Source organism: Halichoerus grypus, chromosome 8 (assembly GCF_964656455.1).
Source record: "Halichoerus grypus chromosome 8, mHalGry1.hap1.1, whole genome shotgun sequence".
In the NCBI taxonomy this organism is placed as follows: domain Eukaryota; kingdom Metazoa; phylum Chordata; class Mammalia; order Carnivora; family Phocidae; genus Halichoerus; species Halichoerus grypus.
In genome coordinates, this window is record NC_135719.1 from 33,457,480 (window position 1) to 33,479,809 (window position 22,330).

Consider the following 22,330-nt stretch of genomic DNA (forward strand, 5'->3'; position numbering starts at 1 on the left):
TTTTACCACTTAAGTGGACTGCAGAAACCTCAGAGGCACTTACATTTCTTTACCTACCCTTCTAACTTTTATGATATAAGTGTTTTAAATATTTCTACTATGAACATTGAAAACTACATTAGGTGGTGTTATTAATTTTATTAAACCATCAAACATAATCTTTCAAAAAAAACTCTAGAGAAGAAGAGTGTATTATAATAACTCAGATATTTATCATTTTTATCACTCTTCTTAATTTTATGTTCCATATTTCCCTCAGTTGTCATTTCTTTCTGTCTGAATAACTTTCTTTACCAATTATTTTAGAATGGGTCTAATACCAAAAGGTTCTCCTAGTTTTATTTATTTATTTTTTTAAATTTAAGAATGTCTTTTTTACCTTTATTCTTAAAGGTTATTTTTCCTAGAGCTCAAATTCTAGATTGACAGTTTTCTTTCAGCATCTGGCAAATTTCATGCCATTTTCTTTAGGCTCTCATGATTTCTGATGAAATATTAATCTGAATAGTTATTCCCCTGTAAGTATGTAAGTAATGTCTCATGTCTCTCTGGATACTTTCAAGGTTTTTTGTTTGTTTGTTTTGTTTTTGTTTCTTTGTGTTCTTCTTCTTTTTTTTTTAATTCCAGAAATTTGATTATGATGTGTCTGGGTGCAGATTTCTTTGACTTTATATTTTTTGGAGTCTCTCAGCTTGAATCTGTACATTTCTGTCTTTCACCAATATTGAGAAGTATTCTTCCATTATCACTTCAAACATATTTTTTTCCCACACCACACTTTTCCTTTTCTCCTTCTTGGACTTTCATAATGCAAATATCAGTTTTCTTGTATATCTCACAGGTCCTTGAGGCTCTGTTCCTATTTTTACAATTGATTTTCTATATTTTGTTTAGATTGGAAAGTTTCTAATCCTATCCTTCTATCTTCAAATCCACTGATTCTTTTCTCTGTCATCTCCGTTCTGCTTTTGAGCCCATCCACTGACTGTTTTATTTTAGTTACTTCATTTTTCAGTTCTAAAATTTTCATTTAGTTCTTTTGTATATCATCTGTTTATTTGCTGAGATTTTCTATTTCCCCATATGCTTAAAGACTGTTTTGAATTATTTGTTAAAGCATTTTTTAAGCACTGCTTTCAAATCCTTGTCAGATAAGTACACCACATGTGTTTTCTTGGTGTTGATGTCTGCTGATTATCATTTGTCATTTCAATTGGGATTTCACTTTTCTTGATATGTTGAGTAATTTTGGATTGTATCCTAGACATTTTGAGGATGAAATTATGAGACTTCTGTACCTATTTAAATCTATTATTTTAGCAAAAAATAAATCAGTTGGTTTCCAAATACATATTCTGGCTCACATTTGTGAGCTCTCATTTGAATGTTAATTTTATTTTCAAAGTCTATGCAGCACTATTCTGGCCCACCCTACTTAGTACTATCCAGAGGCCATTTTTAATCACATATTCCATATTCTAGTTCATTTATTAAAGCTTTTCTCTGTTTATTCTGGTTGGTTTCATTCATGCACAACTTGGGTGTGTGCCCAGGACTCAATACACTGCTATGAAGTATTTTTTTTTCCAGTTTTATCCTCTTTAGGTGGAGGAGGTTGGAAGCCAACTCTGCTGTTATTTGTTTAGTACACACTGGAGATGACTGGCAGGTCTCTGTCCCCCAGTGTTGACAGACCACTGGAGAGTGGATGAGCAATATCTTTGCTCATAAGAGTGCAGAGTTGGTGGACTTTAGAGTGTTCCACCCCACAATCTCTACAGCACTTTCTGGGCAAGGTGAGAAGTATTGCTATTTTTGTGGCATTCACCTGGAGTAAGGCAGATATAGCCCCCCAAATTTTTATCTTGCAGGTCTACATTCTTCCTTATCTCTTGATTAGAAACAGTGGATTGTGTGTGTGAATGTGTATGTGCATACATGCATGGAGACATGTGAGTGCACATATGTATATTTGTCACTGGCATTTTCAAGTTGAAAATTTCTCAGTTTCCCAGGCCAGTGTATACAGGAGATATAAATATAAAATCCCAAGAAACTCACCACCATGTCTTCTCTTTTTAAAAATTATATTTATATTCTAGTTAGTTAACATACAGTGTAATATTGATTTCAGGAGTGGAATTCAGTGATTCATCACTTACATACAACACTCAGTGCTGGTTAAGGTACAACAAGTACCTTAATACCCATCACTCATCTAGTTCATTCCCCACCCACCTTCCTGCATCACCCCTCTGTTTGTTCTCTATCTTTAAGAGTCTCTTATGGTCTGTTTCCCTCTTTCTCTTTTTCTCCCTCCCATATGTTCATCTGTTTTGTCTCTTAAATTCCACAAATGAGTGAAATCATATGGTATTTGTCTTTCTCCAACTGACTTATTTCACTTAGCATAATACACTCTAGCTCCATCCATGTCATTGCAAATGGCAAGATTTCATTCTTTCTGATGGCTGAGTAATATATATATATACACCATCTCTTCTTCATCTATTAATTAGTCAATGGACATTTGGGCTCTCTCCATAGTTTGGCTATTGTTGATAATGCTGCTATAAACGTCAGGGTGCATATATCATTTTGAATCTGTATTTTTGTATCTTTTGGGTAAATACCTGGTAGTGCAATTGCTGGATTGTAGGGTACTTTTATTTTTAACTTTTTGAGGAACCTCCATGCTGTTCACCAGTGGCTGCACCAGTTTACATTCCCAACAGTGCAAGAGGGTTCCCTTTTCTCCATCCTTGCCAACACTTGTTATTTCTTTTGTTGTTGAGTTTAGCCATTTTGGCAGGTTCACCACCATGTCTTCTTTTGAGTCTCAAAGTCCCTAGCCATTCTAGCTTCTTTATCTCCTTTCAGAGTATTCTGATAGTTGCTTTATACATATTGCCCAGGATTTTGAGTTGTGATCAGCAAGAGAAAAAGGGTGGAACATGTTTATTTCATCTTTTCTGGACTTTTAAAAATGAGTGTTATTCTGTTGTATGAATATACCAAAATTTGTTTTCTCTTCTTTTGTAAGTAGACAGTTGGGTTGATTTCAGTGTTTTGTGTTTTTTTGTTTTGTTTTTTGTTTGTTTGGTTTTTTTTTAGTTATGAAAAGCTGTTATAAAAATTCTTGTTTAACTTTCAAATATTTTCATTTTTCTTAGGTAAATGGAAGTCATGGTCATAAGAAATCTATTTTTACATGGATGAAAACAATCAAAGAATGCCGGATAATAAGGGGTTTTTTTCTTTGAGTTTTTAGAGTTTCACACCTAATTTAGAGAAAGTAACAGTACTTTTAATAAAATAATGCAGGAGCACCTGGCTGGTTCAGGTGGTAGAGTGTGTGACTTTTGATCTCAGGGTTGTAACTCAAGCCCTGTATTGGGTGTAGAGATCACTTAAAAGTAAAATCTTAAAAAAAAATCAGTGCTACTTTTAGTACAAAATGGTTGACTGAGCATGACATTAACTTCTCTTTCATTCATAATCCTGCCAAAATTATAGAAAATATATGAAAATAAAATAATTTCATAACATCACAAAAATTGAAAAAGGGTTTCATTGTTAGAACAGACTATTAAAGAACATATGAAAAATAAAAGTCAATGGAGTATTATACAATAATAAAGATAAATAAACTATGATGACATCCAATAAGGATAACTATAGAGCAATATTATATTTAATGGAAAAATTCTCAGAAGATTATTTACATCATAGATTGTTTACTTAATGGTGACCTTTATAGAAAGTAAAAAAATGACATGTGTATATATGTATGTGTGTGCATACACACACACACACACACAGAGGCACTACAACTATATAAAAGGAAATCTGGGGAATAATAAACACTAAGATAATTATTCCACTGTGGGTATGCAAGTGGGTGGGTTTGAGGGAGACTGCCAAGTTAGATGCAGGTGTTATTGAAGTCCTAATTTTTACTTCAGGTGGTAGTTTGTAGGAGCTTATTATACCATTAAAAATATCTAGCTGAATAAATTAATAAAAGGAGACTTTGAATGGACGAATGACAAGTGTATATCATGAAACAAAGATAATGATTCATCCAATTATGCGCTCCCAAGATCCTTAAAAGAAAGACAGAGAGACAGGAAGGAAGGAAGGAGAAGGAAGGAAGGAGAGTTATGACTTGCAACTGAAAGAACCCTGACATATAATATCTCTCTTAAACTGCAGTCCTATAAATCAATACCAAAAACCTAAATAAATAAAGTCCACAATGCAATAGGAAGATGTGCATATAATACAAACAGGAAATTCACACAGAAAAACACAAATGGTAATTTAACAAAAAAATAGTTGCATATCAATAAAATACAAAATATAAATAAAAATAACAGTGAGTTGTTATTTTAAACTATGAAAGTAGCAACAATTAAACTGTTTGAAAGGGCCCAATGGTGAGTATGCATGGAGTTTTAAAATAACATAAATCAATATATCACCTTGAAAGTATCTTGGTATTCAATGCAAGTTTTATTTAAACCTTCAATCTTTCTTCCAAGTGGGAAAATATTTCCTGTACCACAGAGAACTGATCAGATGCCTATATAAGTTAAAGGCTTATCCGGCCAAATTTTGTGCCAATGCAACCAGTGTTATCTGAGGTCAAATGGATTCAAGATACATGGATTATTTTGATAAATAATGTGTAATATTTGTATGTGTGTACCCTCAGAAAAATGCTGGCCATTGACTACATTTTATTACTCAGCATATATTCTTGAACTTTTGAAGTGATGTCTTCTTGCTTTTAGTCCATCCCACAATTTAATTCTGATTGATAAAATATATACATATGACAGCACCCAATTGTCACACCTACTCAGAGTAAGCTATTTAAATGGTCTGTGCTAAAAAAATTAATTTGGTAAAATGCTTAAGTTTAGTTAAATATTTAGTTAAATATTTGGTTTCCATTTTTCCTTTAACAAATATAGAAAAAATAAAACAATTTTAAAAAGCATGTTGTGGTTTATCCTCCTTTATGGTTAAATTTATTTATTTATTTATTTATTTATTTATTTATTTATTTTTTAAAGATTTTATTTATTTATTCATGAGAGACAGAGAGAGAGAGAGAGAGGCAGAGGGAGAAGCAGGCTCCCAAGGAGCAGGGAGCCCGATGCGGGACTCGATCCCAGGACCCTGAGATCATGACCTGAGCCGAAGGCAGATGCTTAACCATCTGAGCCACCCAGGCGCCCTTTATGGTTAAATTTAAAAGCAGTACAAAATATGCAGGCATAAAACTGCCTCCAGGGTATAAAAAATGTCATGAAGCCAAGGAAATATGCAAATATTATTCAAGAACAAAGAATGTAATCTATCTCACCTCTTATGCTAACTTTTTGTGTGCTAGGAATCTATTAAAGAATGTATAAAAATATAAATGTCAATGTTAAAAGTATAAATTTCTCATGATGCTCCTAGTGACATGTTTGCTATTTTTATTGCTTTAGCTTTTTAAAAATCAAATACTCATAGTGGTAAAATCATATAGGAGAAATATTTTTTTAAAGATTTTATTTATTTTTTTTGATAGAGAGCATAAGTAGGCAGAGAGGTAGGCAGAGGAAGAGAGAGAGAGAAGCAGGCTCCTTGCTGAGCAGGGATCCCAACGCTGGGCTCTATCCCAGGACCCTGGGATCATGACCTGAGCCGAAGGCAGCCACTTAACTGACTGAGCCACCCAGGCACCCCTCATACAGGAGAAATATTGAGCAATAAATACTTTAATGAGTAATGCTTCATAAATAATAATACTTCAAGTCAATTTTGCTCCTTTGATATGTGACCTCATTAGAAAATTGGAAAACAAACCACTGTTGTTTATTGTTAACATTAGTTGCTCTGTAGAAATTATATTTGACTTCACTAGGAATAGATTATAAACTGTGAACAGCTTGTAATTTCTAAAATACAAGTTAAGAAAGCCACCAGGAGTGCCTGGGTGGCTCAGTTGGTTAAGCATCTGCCTTCGGCTCGGGTCATGATCTCAGGGTCCCGGGATTGAGCCCCACATCTGGCTCCCTGCTCCCTCCCTCCCTTTCTCTCTCTTTATCTCTTTCAAATAAATAAATAAAATTTTAAAAAATGAACAAACCAAAAATAAAGTTTGATAGTTATTCTCCTTTGAAGCACTGGACTTCAAACTGTTGACATGATTTTATTTGTTTTACTGCGATAACCATGAACCTATTAGATTAGTATTTAGCAGCATGGTACACCCCAGAGTGTCAGTAAGCCCAAGCACCCAAAATACAAATATAGTTCATGGACTGAATGAAGTGGATTCATTCATCCCTTCATCCCTCCTCATGGCCCCCATTCTGTCACCTCATCCTAGTGACCCTGGGGAACATGGTATGTTGTCTGCACTTTTGTCCCTGCTCATTTCTATGGGTGTCCCACAATGAGTCAGATAAGAACTAGAGATCCATTCCATCTTTTGTCATCTAGCTAAACCAAGAAGGAAGGCTAATGAAATCCTTTGTTAGGTCTTTATGGTCTGTCTGGAGATTTTCTCACCAGTTCTGGAAAGTCTATGGTATTCTGATCAAAGGATGCAATTAGACATCCCTCAGGTAGAAAACAGCACCTAATGCAGGCTGGGAACCAAATATTCACATAACTTCCCAGAAGACCTTGTAAAGAAAAAAAATATAGCCCCTGTTTTCATGCCCACAGGAATTGTTTTAAAATCTTGTTTAAAACGTGCTGACACAATCTCAGTCCATATTTGGCAATGTTATTCATTAACCATGTAACTAGACCAGAATGACTCCAGGGAAGGAAAAAGCAAAGGGCAAGACGTTGTCCAGGTTTTTGCTCCACATAACCACATAAGCTTAGATGAAAATAACTTGCTGAAATCTGGTTTAAGGAGTTAATTCACAATTCCAGTACATACACTGTGACATGCATCATTGCCAGGAACGGCCAGCAATCCCTGCACCGACGGATGAAAGATTACTCCAAACTTCAAGTTGTTACTTGAGCTTCATGTTCAGTAAATTTGGGAAATGCTTTACTTGGTTTTGGTTTCTTGGCTTTGTTTTTACTAAAAACCAACATCATGGATAAGAGAGCCACAAATCTGTTAGATAAGGAAGATTCTTAAGAAAGAAACACTGTGGCTTCTTGCAATGTATATCAATTATGAACATGGACAATTTGGAGCAACCAAACATTTACCTGCTCACTTGGCCTTTTGTCATTGATCTGGTTGATGTCTTTCACATGCAAACTAAAGAAAAGCTTGAGAAAAAAGTTTTATTTACTCAGAGAAACATAACTATGTGAATATCATATTAAATAATGTCAATGTTTTCCTCCAAAATTTTCTCCGAAACTTGGCAGTTTTTCTTGGAAGCTTCTATGGTTATTTTAGATATGTGAAACATTTTCTAAGGGAAATAGAATGTTTACTTTCTTTCAATGTACTTAGTAGAATATATTCAGTCAATGGAGCATAGAAACCCTGTGTAAAGTCTCATATTTTTATTTAGAGAGGTATATGCTAAAATAGAAAGAGAGAAAAAGTCAGGAAATCAAGAACTGCAAATAAAATGAAAGGACGGTGAATGTTTTTTCTCTGCCTCTGCTCCCAATGTTAGTGGAGGTAATAACTCAAAACAAACCACCACCAACAAAATGATGGTGATCAAACTACTTTTTTTAATGTACTGGGAGTTATGTGTGCTTGTCCTTTACATTCAAAATTAAAACTATTTTTTTTCAGGTGAAACAATTTTATTTCACAGTTGTCTTTAAAACCACAAAGACACTATGTTCATCATATAAAAACATCAGTACAGATACCTATACTTTCTAGAAAATGATTATATAGACGCTCTCAAAGAAAAATGCACACCATTATATGGTTTCAAACAAGTTGCTAGGGAAAAACACATCTGGACTGATTCCTACGTATAGATTATTATCATCAGTACATGTTCCTGCATTCTTACAGGTTTGATAATAAACATACAGACTGGCTTGTAACTTAATGTTCCATCGGTTCATCAGCCTTTTCTGCAGGTTCATCAGCAGGTTGAGCAGGCTGTGCCTTTCTCTGTGGTCTTTCTTCAAGACCTTCCAGGAATGGAGATACATCATCATCATCATAAATCGTAAACTCCAAGTCTTTACCAACAATTCCAATGGAAACATTCTTTGTAGTTCTGTTCTGCAGGAAGTATCTCTCGTAAGGCATGCAGACCATGTTTAACCAGTTCATTCAAATTGCACTCCATAAATCCAGACATATGTCTCTCCAAGTAAGTACGAGCTGATTGAGAACAGGCTCCGATGGACATGGCTCTACAGTCAAAATAGTTGGCAGATGGACAGGTTTTGAAAATGTGAGGGCCGATATCATCATAACCAGCAATAAGCAGCCCAACACCATATGGTCTCCAGCCATATCGTTGTGTTGGTATCTGGATCTTGCTTCCAATTAGAGATACAAGATGAGACACATGAAGAGGTCTGTCAAATACAAATCTGGAATCCAAACACTCTTGGTGCATAAAATTACATAACAGTCTAACATCAGCAGTAAGTCCCGCAATTGAGATACCAATATGGTTGTCAACATGGAGAATTTTCTTCTGATGAGCTGCAAGCTCTGACTGTGCTCTCTTCAATGCAACCAACACTGCATGGGTTTTTGATTTCAGACCAGCTGTGGCTGAACCTTGCTTGACAGCTTCCATTGCATACTCAATTTGATGAATCCTACCCTGAGGGCTCCAAACAGTGACATCATTGTCATACTGGTTGCAAAACATGGTTCCGGCGCGGGTCTGCCTGCAGCCTCCTGCAGAAGTGGGGGTTCAGGAGGCTCAAAATTAAAACTATTTTTTCTTTTGAATGAAAAAAATACCCTAATTTAATTTCTTCCCTTATGTTATTTCATACATTTAATGAGCATTCTAGAGGAAGTGCATTAAAGAGTTATCTTAGTGATAGTATTTATCAAAGAAATGTTGAATAATATCTCCAATTTGAATGACATATGAACATAGAAAAATATGTAAAACTGTATGTGTAGTTAATATATCTCCATCCATATATTTTTATTTTTGGACACTGATCTTCCAAAATGACAATATAATTCACATTTTACATGAACACTTGCCACATGCCTGGTACTAAAAATGGAATACATTCTTTTTCCTCCAGAAATTTACATGTTAGTCAGACAATGCAAAGATCATGAAAAAAAATAAATAGCAGAGTATCCATGCCCTCAACCTCCATTAGATTTTTATGTGGATATGTCAGAAGAACTGCATTCTAAATTTGGTTCAAGGAATCTGGTCAGAATTTTCTTGAGGTGGTCCAAAAGTCTTCAATTAATGTATCCCCTGTAGCCATCAGTTTTCTCAATGTGTATGTGTATGTGTCCAAGAAAGCATCTCTGATATCCTGCCAAAAGAACCAAAGTAATTTCTATTTTTCCTCCAGCAAGTTTTCTGGTTTTATTAAATATAAAATAGTCCCCTTAATTTCCTAGTGCTATTGCAGATTTCATTTCCTTCTATTGAATTCTTTGCTTTGTAAGCTATGACTTTTATGTACTATAGACTCAGATGCTCTCCACTGTTTCAGTCACTCTTGGGCAGCAAGTACTTAATTGGTGAATTAACTGTTTTTGACTCTAAGGACCATGTTTAGTATAACAGGGGAAGTATGCACATGAATTGTTTCTCTGTAGTTTAGAATAGTTGATTTTTCCCTAAATTCAATACCAGGAGTTTCCCAAGTTTCTAGGAAATGGAGCCAGATGCATGTATTCTTGAGAATATCACCCAAATTTGGGTGCTGAGGATACACACACAGTGTTCATGAGAGATACTAAGAGGAAAGGATGCTGGCCTCCATGTTAGAAATATCAGTGATTTGAGAAATAGGCAGGTTTTTAAAGGAAATGATATCTGGGAAAGTGAACTGGCATGGAGAATTTTGTCCCCGACAACCATATCGAGTGGGAATGCAACGCGGAAGCTGTGATGCTGGGCAGCAAACTCCCAGGCAGATGATACCACTGCAATATGATCTTTTCTCCTGAATTCCTAGGATCTGTGGAGTTGGAGGAAGGCATGAGAAGGACTAAAGAACAAATCACCTGAGGGGTTAGACACAAATTTTAAGTGTTTAAATACATATTTTGAGGTTTAAATACATAGTTTAAGTTTGTAACCGTCTCTGGGTATTTTTTGTCAATGGAAAAAAAAAAGGTAGTGGGTTTCCACACATAAAATGTCTGAAATAAAAATTATAAGATGACTTTTCTTGCTGGAATCACAATATTAGTTTTATAGGGAATACTGTTTGACCATGCCTGTTTAGCTCTGGAGAAATTTTGCTTTATTGTGTAGCAAACAACAACAATAAAACAAAGAAACAAAAAATAATACATCATCAAATAAGAAGAATTAATGTAAATTAATATGTGAAGGCATTATTTTCTGCATATATGATTATCATTCTCAAAATTTAAAGAGAGACAAACCTATATTTGTTGAGATATAAAAATAACAAAGAGACAGAGAGAAGCTCATGCTTAGGCATGAGAATACAATACTGTGCTAGACTGAAATTTTACTGACTCATGTTCATTAACCATACTTCCAGAGCTTTACCAATGCAGGAGTTCTATCGAAAGCATTTAAGTTTCCTTTGTTTGGAACTAACATTCATTTGAACAATCCAAATTTTAGGTTCCCTTTCACTGGCTCTAATCTTATCACATGAAGCAGAAAAACAGGGATCTAAAGGGGAAAACTAGTTTATCAGTACTGATACTTAATTATGCAATACTTTGGTTTTCTCAACTGAGAAAATGAGCTATGCACAGGAAATGAGATTTTCTGGGGGATATTAGAAATACAAATAGACCCACAGTTGGATGGCTCAACCATTGTAGAAAATTGTTTGATGCTATCTCCTAAGCTTAAATATATACCTATTCTATGACCTGGGAATCCCACTCCTAGCATATACTCAAGAGAAATGAGTGCCCACAAAGAATATTAAAAAATATTCCCTTCAGCTTGGTTCAAAGTTCCAAACACCCATCTACAGAAGAATGGACAAACAGTAGTACCTGCATACAAATAAATGCTCCTCTGCAATAAAACATGGAATATTGATATAAGTAACATGATGAATCTCTCAGACATTAAAAAGCCAGACACACACAAAAAATGTATACTGATTCTAATTATATGAAATTCAAGAACAAGAGAAAATAATGTATGACAGTGAAGGCAGTATTCCCTAGGACTATGTGCTAGGTAGCATACAATTTCGATTTCAGGAAAGTTTTTTGTTTCAATAAAATGTGAACACACCAAGTGATTAGGATTTTCCTGTTTATCCCCCATCACAATATGAATATTTAAAATTTCTATTATTGTTTAAATTCTAAAAAGCTAACCACAGGGTTGACTTTCTCTAAGATTTTTTGTAACTCTGACTTCAACTACTTTTCTCCAATAGCTGTTTAAACACTGCTATACAAATGAATTTTCCATGTAATGCTTCATAAGAATTATATAAAATTTCATTTATGGTAAGGAAGTAATTTGCCAAGTTCATTTTTTCTCAGATGCCAATTTTGTGGTTCTCAAAAAAAAAATAGCTTGCAAATATCATGAATTGAAAGCTGAGTTTTTATCCAACTGTAGAGCAAAGCTCCCACACAAAAGAATTTGTTTTAATATCTGTTTCTTAAAACCTTTGGTAATGTTTTCTAAGCACAGCAATATTGACTGACAAAGAAATGCACTTTGATTTGTTACCAAATCATTTTCTAGATATTATATCTGCCGTTTTTACAGAAGCAGAAAGAATAAGTTTTCAAAAACCAGTATTGAACATTTTTTATTCTGTGAGAAACCTTTTATAGCATATAAGCATAGTCTGGATTCCTAGGGCTTTTCCTTTCCTAATGCTGCCTACTAGAAGAAGGATGATTTTAACATACGCCACACGATAGCTATCTTTTGGTGTTTTCTTGAAAGAAAAATTCAACTGAAATCAAGAATTATGGAGTGGCAAATGAAGAGCCAGGTATTAACAAAGCAAAAACTGAAACCATATTGCATTCACTAGAAGTATTCATTAAAAGAAAATATGAGTGAGTGCCTTAGTACGTTTTTTAACATTGAAAAAAATTATATTGAACTATAACATACATACAGTATAGGGACAAGTTGATGAATTTTCACATACATGCTCACCCATGTAACCACCACTCAGATCAACATATAAAACCCTCTAGAACTCCAGAAGTCTCCCTCGTGCCCTTTCTAGTCAATCCCATTACATATCAAACGCCAAACAGAGGTAACATGGCATTTTGAATTCTTTCTCCATTGATTACTTTTACCTCTTTTTGAAGTTCTTATAAGTTGTACCATTTTGTATGTAATCTTTTTTGATACTTTCATTTATCATTTTGTAAGATTCATCCATGTGTGTACAAGTAGTTCATTCTTTTTATTACTGAGTAATATTCCAGTGTCTAAGTATACCATAATATTTTAATTCATTGTATTTTTAGTGTGCAATGGATTATTTCAAGTTATGGGTATTACCAATAAACTATACCACAGTTTTGAATATATATATATTCAATACTGTGGTATAGTTTATTGGTTATATATATATATATATATAATTTCTACTGGGTATACAATTAGCAGGGTGGGGTGGTGCGCTTCTGTCTCTGGAATGATGGAATAGTGAGGTAGCCCTGCTGATAGCTTGATTTCAGCCTAGTGAGACCAATGTGACTTTTGACCTACAGAACTGTAAGTTAATAAATTTTCATGATGGGATTATAGTTAGGGTTTCAACCTGTTTCAATCTATCTGTATTATTCAATCTAAAATGTGCCTTGTACAGAGAGTGAATTGTTGGATCTTTTTTTCTCTTCAATTTATTCTGTCAATATTTGCCTTTCAATTGAATATTTAGTGATTTTACATGTAATGTAATTACTAATGAGGTAGGATTTACAACTGACATTTTCTATTTGTTTTCTATATGTCTAATGTCTTTTTTGTTCCTTTATTTCTCCACTTCTGCCATCTTTTGTGTTAAATATACATTTTCTAGTGTACCACTTTAATTTCCTTTTTTTGATTACTAAATGTTATGTTCCTAGTGTTTTCCCTAGAGATTAAAATTAGCATCTCAACTTAAAACAATCTAGTTTAAGTTAATACTGATTTAATTTTAATAGTTTACAGAAAATTTGTTTTAAAGTTTTTTATAATATGTGACATTTTCCTCTTCCCCTCATTATTATTGTCATTATCCTATAAATTACATTTTTTACATCATATGCATTGTATTTCAAATCATATGAGAGTGGAAAGCTTTTATAAAAATACATTGATGCTTTTATTCATTATGTTATGCTCATTATAAGTATAGCCACCATCGGTTACCACACAATACTATTACAATATCATTCATTATATTCTTTGTGCTGTGTCTTTTATTTTTTTTTGTGCTGTCTTTTATTACCATGACTTATTCATTCCATAACTGGAAGCCTGTATACTTAAATTTTAAAAAATAATAAATAAATAAAATTACAATTACAATTTGAAAAAAGTACATTGATACTATTTTTTACATTTGCTTATGTGGTTACATTTACCTTGACTCTTTGTGTGGCTTATTTGTCTTGCCACTTCATTTCAGCTGGAAGGCCCTTTAGAATTTCTTGTAAGGGTGGTATGCTAAAAACTGATTCTCTCAATTTTTTATTTTTTTATTTATTTATTTTTTTTCCTGAACAGTGCTTCTTTTTTTTTTTAATTTTTTATTGTTATGTTAATCCCCATACATTACATCATTAGTTTTAGATATAGTGTTCCATGATTCATTGTTTGTGCATAACACCCAGTGCTCCATGCAGAACATGCCCTCCTCAATACCCATCACCAGGCTAACCCATCCTCCCACCCCACTCCCCTCTAGAACCCTCAGTTTGTTTTTCAGAGTCCATCGTCTCTCATGGTTCTTCTCCCCCTCCGATTTCCCCCCCTTCATTCTTCCCCTCCTACTACATTCTTCTTTTTTTCTTTCTTAACATATATTGCATTATTTGTTTCAGAGGTACAGATCTGAGATTCAACAGTCTTGCACAATTCACAGCGCTTACCAGAACACATACCCTCCCCAGTGTCCATCACCCAGTCACCCCATCCCTCCCACCCCACCCCCCACTCCAGCAACCCTCAGTTTGTTTCCTGAGATTAAGAATTCCTCATATCAGTGAGGTCATATGATACATGTCTTTCTCTGTTTGACTTATTTTGCTCAGCATAATACCCTCTAGTTCCATCCACGTCGTTGCAAATGGCAAGATCTCATTCCTTTTGATGGCTGCATAATATTCCATTGTATATATATACCACTTCTCCTTTATCCATTCATCCGTTGATGGACATCTTGGCTCTTTCCACAGTTTGGCTATTGTGGACATTGCTGCTATAAACATCGGGGTGCACGTACCCTTTTGGGTCCCTACTTTTGTATCTTTGGGGTAAATACCCAGTAGTGCAATTGCTGGATCATATGGTAGCTCTATTTTCAACTTTTTGAGGAACCTCCATACTGTTTTCCAGAGTGGCTGCACCAGCTTGCATTCCCACCAACAGTGTAGGAGGGTTCCCCTTTCTCCGCATCCCCGCCAACATCTGTCATTTCCTGACTTGTTAATTTTAGCCATTCTGACTGGTGTGAGGTGGTATCTCATTGAGGTTTTGATTTGGATTTCTCTGATGCCGAGCGATATTGAACACTTTTTCATGTGTCTGTTGGCCATTTGGATGTCTTCTTTGGAAAAATGTCTGTTCATGTCTTCTGCCCATTTCTTGATTGGATTCTTTGTTCTTTTGGTGTTGAGTTTGATGAGTTCTTTATAGATTTTGGATACTAGCCCTTTATCTGATATGTCATTTGCAAATATCTTCTCCCATTCTGTCAGTTGTCTTTTGGTTTTGTTGACTGTTTCCTTTGCTTTGCAAAAGCTTTTTATCTTGATGAAGTCCCAAGAGTTCATTTTTGCCCTTGCTTCCCTTGCCTTTGGCGAAGTTTCTAGGAAGAAGTTGCTGCGGCTGAGGTCGAAGAGGTTGCTGCCTGTGTTCTCCTTTAGGATTTTGATGGACTCCTGTCTCACATTGAGGTCTTTCAACCATTTGGAGTCTATTTTTGTGTGTGGTGTAAGGAAATGGTCCAGTTTCATTCTTCTGCATATGGCTGTCCAATTTTCCCAACACCATTTGTTGAAGAGACTGTCTTTTTTCCATTGGACATTCTTTCCTGCTTTGTCAAAGATTAGTTGACCATATAGTTGAGGGTCCATTTCTGGGCTCTCTATTCTGTTCCATTGATCTATGTGTCTGTTTTTGTGCCAGTACCATACTGTCTTGATGATGACAGCTTTGTAGTAGAGCTGGAAGTCCGGAATGGTGATGCCGCCAGCTCTGCTTTTCTTTTTCAACATTCCTCTGGCTATGTGGGGTCTTTTCTAGTTCCATACAAATTTTAGGATTATTTGTTCCATTTCTTTGAAGAAAGTGGATGGTATTTTGATGGGGATTGCATTGAATGTGTAGATTGCTCTAGGTAGGATTGACATCTTCACAATATTTGTTCTTCCAATCCATGAGCATGGAACGTTTTTCCATTTGTTTGTGTCTTCCTCAATTTCTTTCATGAGTATTTTATAGTTTTCCAAGTACAGATCCTTTGCCTCTTTGGTTAGATTTATTCCTAGGTATCTTATGGTTTTGGGTGCAATTGTAAATGGGATCGACTCCTTAATTTCTCTTTCTTCTGACTTGTTGTTGGTGTATAGGAATGCCACTGACTTCTGTGCATTGATTTTATATCCTGCCACTTTACTGAATTCCTGTATGAGTTCTAGCAGTTTTGGGGTGGAGTCTTTGGGATTTTCCACATAAAGTATCATATCATCTGCAAAGAGTGAGAGTTTGACTTCTTCTTTGCCAATTTGGATGCCTTTGATTTCTTTTTGTTGTCTGATTGCTGTGGCTAGGACTTCCAATACTATGTTGAATAGCAGCGGTGATAGTGGACATCCCTGCCGCGTTCCTGACCTTAGGGGGAAAGCTCTCAGTTTTTCCCCATTGAGAATGATATTCGCTGTAGGTTTTTCATAGATGGCTTTTATGATATTGAGGTATGTACCCTCTATGCCTATACTCTGAAGAGTTTTGATCAAGAAAGGATGCTGTACTTTGTCAAATGCTTTTTCTGCATCTATTGAGAGGATCATATGATTCTTGTTCTTTCTTTTGTTAATGTATTGTATCACGTTGATTGATTTGCGGATGTTGAACCAACCTTGCAGCCCAGGGATAAATCCCACTTGGTCGTGGTGAATAATCCTTTTAATGTACTGTTGGATCCTATTGGCTAGTATTTTGGTGAGAATTTTTGCATCCATGTTCATCAGGGATATTGGTCTGTAATTCTCCTTTTTGATGGGGTCTTTGTCTGGTTTTGGGATCAAGGTAATGCTGGCCTCATAAAATGAGCTTGGAAGTTTTCCTTCCATTTCTATTTTTTGGAACAGTTTCAGAAGGATAGGTATTAATTCTTCTTGAAATGTTTGGTAGAATTCCCCTGGGAAGCCATCTGGCCCTGGGCTTTTGTGTTTTGGGAGATTCTTGATGACTGCTTCTATTTCCTTAGTGGTTATAGGTCTGTTCAGGTTTTCTATTTCTTCCTGGTTCAGTTTTGGTAGTTGATACATCTCTAGGAATGCATCCATTACTTCCAGGTTATCTAATTTGCTGGCATAGAGTTGCTCATAATATGTTCTTATAATTGTTTGTATTTCTTTGGTGTTGGTTGTGATTTCTCCTCTTTCATTCATGATTTTGTTGATTTGGGTCATTTCTCTTTTCTTTTTGATAAGTCTGGCCAGGGGCTTATCAATCTTGTTAATTCTTTCAAAGAACCAGCTCCTAGTTTCGTTGATCTGTTCTACTGTTCTTTTGGTTTCTATTTCATTGATTTCTGCTCTGATCTTTATTATTTCTCTTCTCCTGCTGGGTTTAGGCTTTATTTGCTGTTCTTTCTCCTGCTTCTTTAGGTGTAGGGTTAGGTTGTGTACTTGAGACCTTTCTTGTTTCTTGAGAAAGGCTTGTATTGCTATATACTTTCCTCTTAGGACTGCCTTTGCTGTATCCCAAAGATTTTGAATAGTTGTGTTTTCACTTTCATTGGTTTCCATGAATTTTTTTAATTCTTCTTTAATTTCCTGGTTGACCCATTCATTCTTCAGTAGGATGCTCTTTAGCCTCCATGTATTTGAGTTCTTTCCGACTTTCCTCTTGTGATTGAGTTCTAGTTTCAAAGCATTGTGGTCTGAAAATATGCAGGGGATGATCCCAATCTTCTGGTACCGGTTGAGACCTGATTTATGACCTAGGATGTGATCTATTCTGGAGAATGTTCCATGGGCATTAGAGAAGAATGTGTATTCCGTTGCTTTGGGATGGAATGTTCTGAATATGTCTATGAAGTCCATTTGGTCCAGTGTGTCATTTAAAGTCTTTATTTCCTTGTTGATCTTTTGCTTAGACGATCTGTCCATTTCAGTGAGGGGCGTGTTAAAGTCCCCCACTATTATTGTATTGTTGTCGATGTGTTTCTTTGCTTTTGTTATTAATTGCCTTATATAATTGGCTGCTCCCATGTTAGGGGCATAGATATTTACAATTGTTAGATCTTCTTGTTGGATAGACCCGTTAAGTAGGATATAGTGTCCTTCCTCATCTCTTATTACAGTCTTTGGTTTAAAATCTAATTTGTCTGATATAAGGATTGCCACCCCAGCTTTCTTTTGGCGTCCATTAGCATGGTAAATGGTTTTCCACCCCCTCACTTTCAATCTGGGGGTGTCTTTGGGTCCAAAATGAGTCTCTTGCAGACAGCATATCGATGGGTCTTGTTTTTTAATCCAATCTGATAGCCTGTGTCTTTTTATTGGGGCATTTAGCCCATTTACATTCAGGGTAACTATTGAAAGATAGGAATTTAGTGCCATTGTATTGCCTGTAAAGTGACTGTTACTGTATATTGTTTGTGTTCCTTTCTGGTCTATGTTGCTTTTAGGCTCTCTCTTTGCTTAGAGGACCCCTTTCAATATTTGTTGTAGGGCTGGTTTCGTGTTTGCAAATTCCTTTAGTTTTTGTTTGTCCTGGAAGCTTTTTATCTCTCCTTCAATTTTCAATGACAGCCTAGCTGGATATAGTATTCTTGGCTGCATATTTTTCTCTTGGCTGCAGTCCTTTCTGGCCTGCCAGGTCTCTGTGGATAAGTCTGTTGCCAATCTAATGTTTCTACCATTGTAGGTTACATATCTCTTCTCCCGAGCTGCTTTCAGGATTTTCTCTTTGTCTCTGAGACTCGTAAGTTTTACTATTAGATTTCAGGGTGTTGACCTCTTTTTATTGATTTTGAGAGGGGTTCTCTGTGCTTCCTGGATTTTGATGCCTGTTTCCTTCCCCAAATTAGGGAAGTTCTCTGCTATAATTTGCTCCATTATACCTTCTGCACCTCTCTCTCTTTCTTCTTCTTCTGGGATCCCAATTATTCTAATGTTGTTTCGTCTTATGGTATCATTTTTCTCTCGAATTCTGCCCTCGTGATCCAGTAGTTGTTTAATTCTCTTTTTCTCAGCTTCTTTATTTTCCATCATTTGGTCTTCTATCTCACTGATTCTTTCTTCTGCCTCATTTATCCTAGCAGTTAGCGCCCCCATATTTGATTGCACCTCATTGATAGCCTTTTTGATTTCTACTTGGTTCGATTTTAGTTCTTTTACTTCTCCAGAAAGGGTTTCTCTAATAACTTCCATGCTTTTTTCAAGCCCAGCTAGTATCTTTAAAGTGATGATTCTGAACTCTAGATCTGACGTCGTACTAATGTCCGTATTGAGTAGGTCCCTGGCAGTTGGTACTACCTCTTGTTCTTTTTGTTGAGGTGATTTTTTCCGTCTTGTCATTTTGTGCAGAGGAGAATAGATTAATGAGAGAACAAAATGCTAGCAGGGTAACAACGTCCCCAGAAAATATACTCTAAACAAATCAGAAAAGACCTGAAGCAGTGGGAAAAGAAAGGGAAAGAGAGAAAAAAGAAAAAGAAAGAAAAAAAGAAAAAAGAAAAAGATAAAGATAAAAACAAACAAAAGCAGAACAGAACAAAACAAAACAAAAGCAGAATGTGATCAAATATGATCAGGCTGGTTTATAGATCAGTGCCACACACTAGATTTTGGGTGTATTTTGGTCTGTTAAAGGAAAGTCCCTCCCAAAATTTTAAAGAAAGAAAAACTTATATATGTACAAAAATAAGGGTTGAGATGATGAAGGGATGGAATATGACTGTAAAGATGAAAATTATAAAATATTTTAAAAAAGGATTTGATAAGTTGTTTGAAAAAAGAAAGAAGAGGATTAAAAAAAAAAAGGAGAAAGAAAAAAGGGAGAGAATGTGATCAGGCAGGGGAGTAGAAAAAAAACCATACACTAGAGATTTAGAGTATATTTTGATCTGTTAGAAGAAACTATCTCAAGATTTTAAAGAGAGAACAACTTATATATATATGCCAAAAATACGGGTAACTACTATGAAGGGATAGAATATGACTTTAAAAATGAAAAATAAAAATGTTTTTTTTTTTAAAAAGGGATTGATAAGATGTTGGTTGAAAAAGGGAAAAAGAAAAATTCAAAAAAAAAGAAAAAAGGAAAAAAGAAAAAAAGACAGTTAAAAAAAATAATTAACTTTGAAAGACTAAAGAATCATGGTAAAAAAGCCATGAATTCTATGTGCAGTATTCCCCTAGCGCTGGAGTTCTGCCGTTCTCATTGATCGGTAAACTTGGTCTTGGCTGGCTGTTCTCGCTGATCTTCTGGGGGAGGGGCCTGTTGCCGTGGTTCCCAAATGTCTTTGCCAGAGGCAAAATTGCCCCGCCCTTGCCTGTCCGGGTTAAGTAATCTGCTCGGGTTTGCTCTCCGGAGCTTTTGTTCCCTGCAAGCTTTCCGTACAGCTTTGGAGGCGGAGAGTGAAAATGGCGGCCTCCCAGTCTCCGCCCCAGAGGAGCCGAGAACTCGGGGTCCCGCTCCTCAGTGAGCCCCCAGAGAAAAGCAGTCAGTCACTCCCGTCTCCCCGGTCTCCGGCCACACTCCGCGCTCACCCGGCCTGTGACCGCACCTTTCTATCTGGTACCCGACCCCGGGTGGAGTCTCCAAACCCAGCAGATCCCCGCGGTGCACTCCCGCACCTCTCCTCCCAGGGGAAGAAGGTGAGTCTCCCCGGATCTGCCGCTTGTTGGGTCCCTGCTGGAGGAGCAGTGGCCCGACTGTGCTGCGGATCACGGTTTATAGCAACCCCGAGCTGAGAGCCCGCGCCTGGGCTCCGTCTCTGCAGCCGGCTTCCCCGCTCCGATACCTGGGAGCTCTGCCGCACTCAGGCACCCCCGGTCTTTCTGTGACCCCGATGGTCCTGAGACCACACTGTCCCGCGAGGGTTCCACCCCCCACTTCGCCACCAGAGTGACGTCCCTCAGCGGAGCAGACTTCTAAAAGTTACGATTTTGTGCTCCGTGGCTCTATCACTTGCCAGAAGCGGCTGATGGAGGCCCCTCCCCCGCCGTCTATCCTCCCGAATATCGCCTCGGATTCACTTCTCCGCACGTCCTACCTTCCAGAAAGTGGTCGCTTTTCTGTTCAGAGAGTTGTTGCTATTCTTTTCTTCGATCTCCTGTTGAGTTTGTAGGTGTTCAGAATGGTTTGATCCCTATCCAGCTGAATTCCTGAGAGGAGACGAAATCCAGGTCTCCTACTCCTCCGCCATCTTGCTCCGCCCCTCTCTCTCAATTTTTTAAATCTAGGAATATCTTAGTTCTTTCTTAAATTTTGAAGTATAATTTTGCTGAATGTGGAATTATTGGTTGACAACCTATTTCCTGTGGCAACCTATTTCACTGCTGTCTGACCTCCATTCATTTTCCTGAGAATCCATCTTTTCTCTTACTGATGATCCCTTGTACGTGGTAAGATATTTTTCCCTTGAGGGGTGCCTGGGTGGCTCAGTCCTTAAAGCGTCTGCCTTTGGCTCAGGTCATGGTCCCAGGGTCCTGGGATTGAGCCCCGCATCGGGCTCCCTGCTCGGCGGGGAGCCTACTTCTCCCTCTCCCACTCCTCCTGCTTGTGTTCCCTCTCTCGCTGTGTCTCTCTCTGTCAAATAAATAAATAAAATCTTTTAAAAAAAAAAGATAGTTTTCCCTTGATTTCAAGATTATCCTTTTGTTTTTGTCTTTTGTCCGTTTGACTATGATGTTTAGGTGTGTGGAACTCATGGAATTTATTCTGCTTGGAATTTATTGAGATTCTTGGATATGTAGATTAATGTTTGACATTATATTTGGGGAGTTTGAAGAAATTATTTTTTAAGTTAGCTTTTCATCTCTCTCTCCTCTTCCTCTGGGCCTCTCATTATGCATGTCAATACACTTGATGGCATCTGAACCAAAGCTCTGTTCATTTTTCTACATTCTCTCTCTTTTTCGGTTCCTCAGACTGAATAAACTGACCTATTTTAAATTTTCCTTGTTCTTTCTTTTGCCAGTTCATATCTCTGTTGAGCCCCTTTTGTGTATTTTTTATTTCACTTATTGTACTTTTCAATCCTATGATGTTTATTTAGTTCTTCTGTATAATTTCTATCTCTTTTCTGCTATTATATATTTGGTGAAATCTAAGGACTTGTAGATATTAATAGGCTAATTCTAAAATTCAGATGGAAAAGGAAAGGAATAATATTTAAAGAATTTTGGAAAGGAAGAACAAAGTTTGAAGCCTAGTATTACCTGATTTTGTATACTACTATAAAGCTAAATCAATCAACATAGTGTTATTGTCCAAAGCATAGACATATAGATCTATGGAATAGCATTGAGGGTCAATAAATAAATCTACACTAACATAGCCAACTGAATTTTGACGAAAATGCAAGGGAAAAGATCATCTTTTCAACAAATAATGCTGGCAAAATTGGACATCCATAAGCACAGAAAAATAAATTTAGACACATACCTAACACTTTACATAACAAGTAACTAAAATGGATCATTGCCATAAATGTGAAATGTAAAACTTGAATATTTCTAGAAGAAAACATGAGACAAATTTTGCCTCATTTGGGGTTCACTAAAAGTAAT

General features: G+C 36.3%; 1 protein-coding gene and 1 pseudogene across 7 annotated transcripts in view; one reads left to right on the forward strand and one right to left on the reverse strand.

Moving 5' to 3' along the window:
• Positions 1-22,330, forward strand: part of GABRG3 (gamma-aminobutyric acid type A receptor subunit gamma3) — a 742,225-nt gene that overhangs the window by 486,343 nt on the left and 233,552 nt on the right. The gene's annotated exons all lie outside the window — the stretch shown is intronic.
• LOC118548274 (proteasome subunit alpha type-1 pseudogene) lies at positions 7,779-8,915 on the reverse strand (annotated as a pseudogene).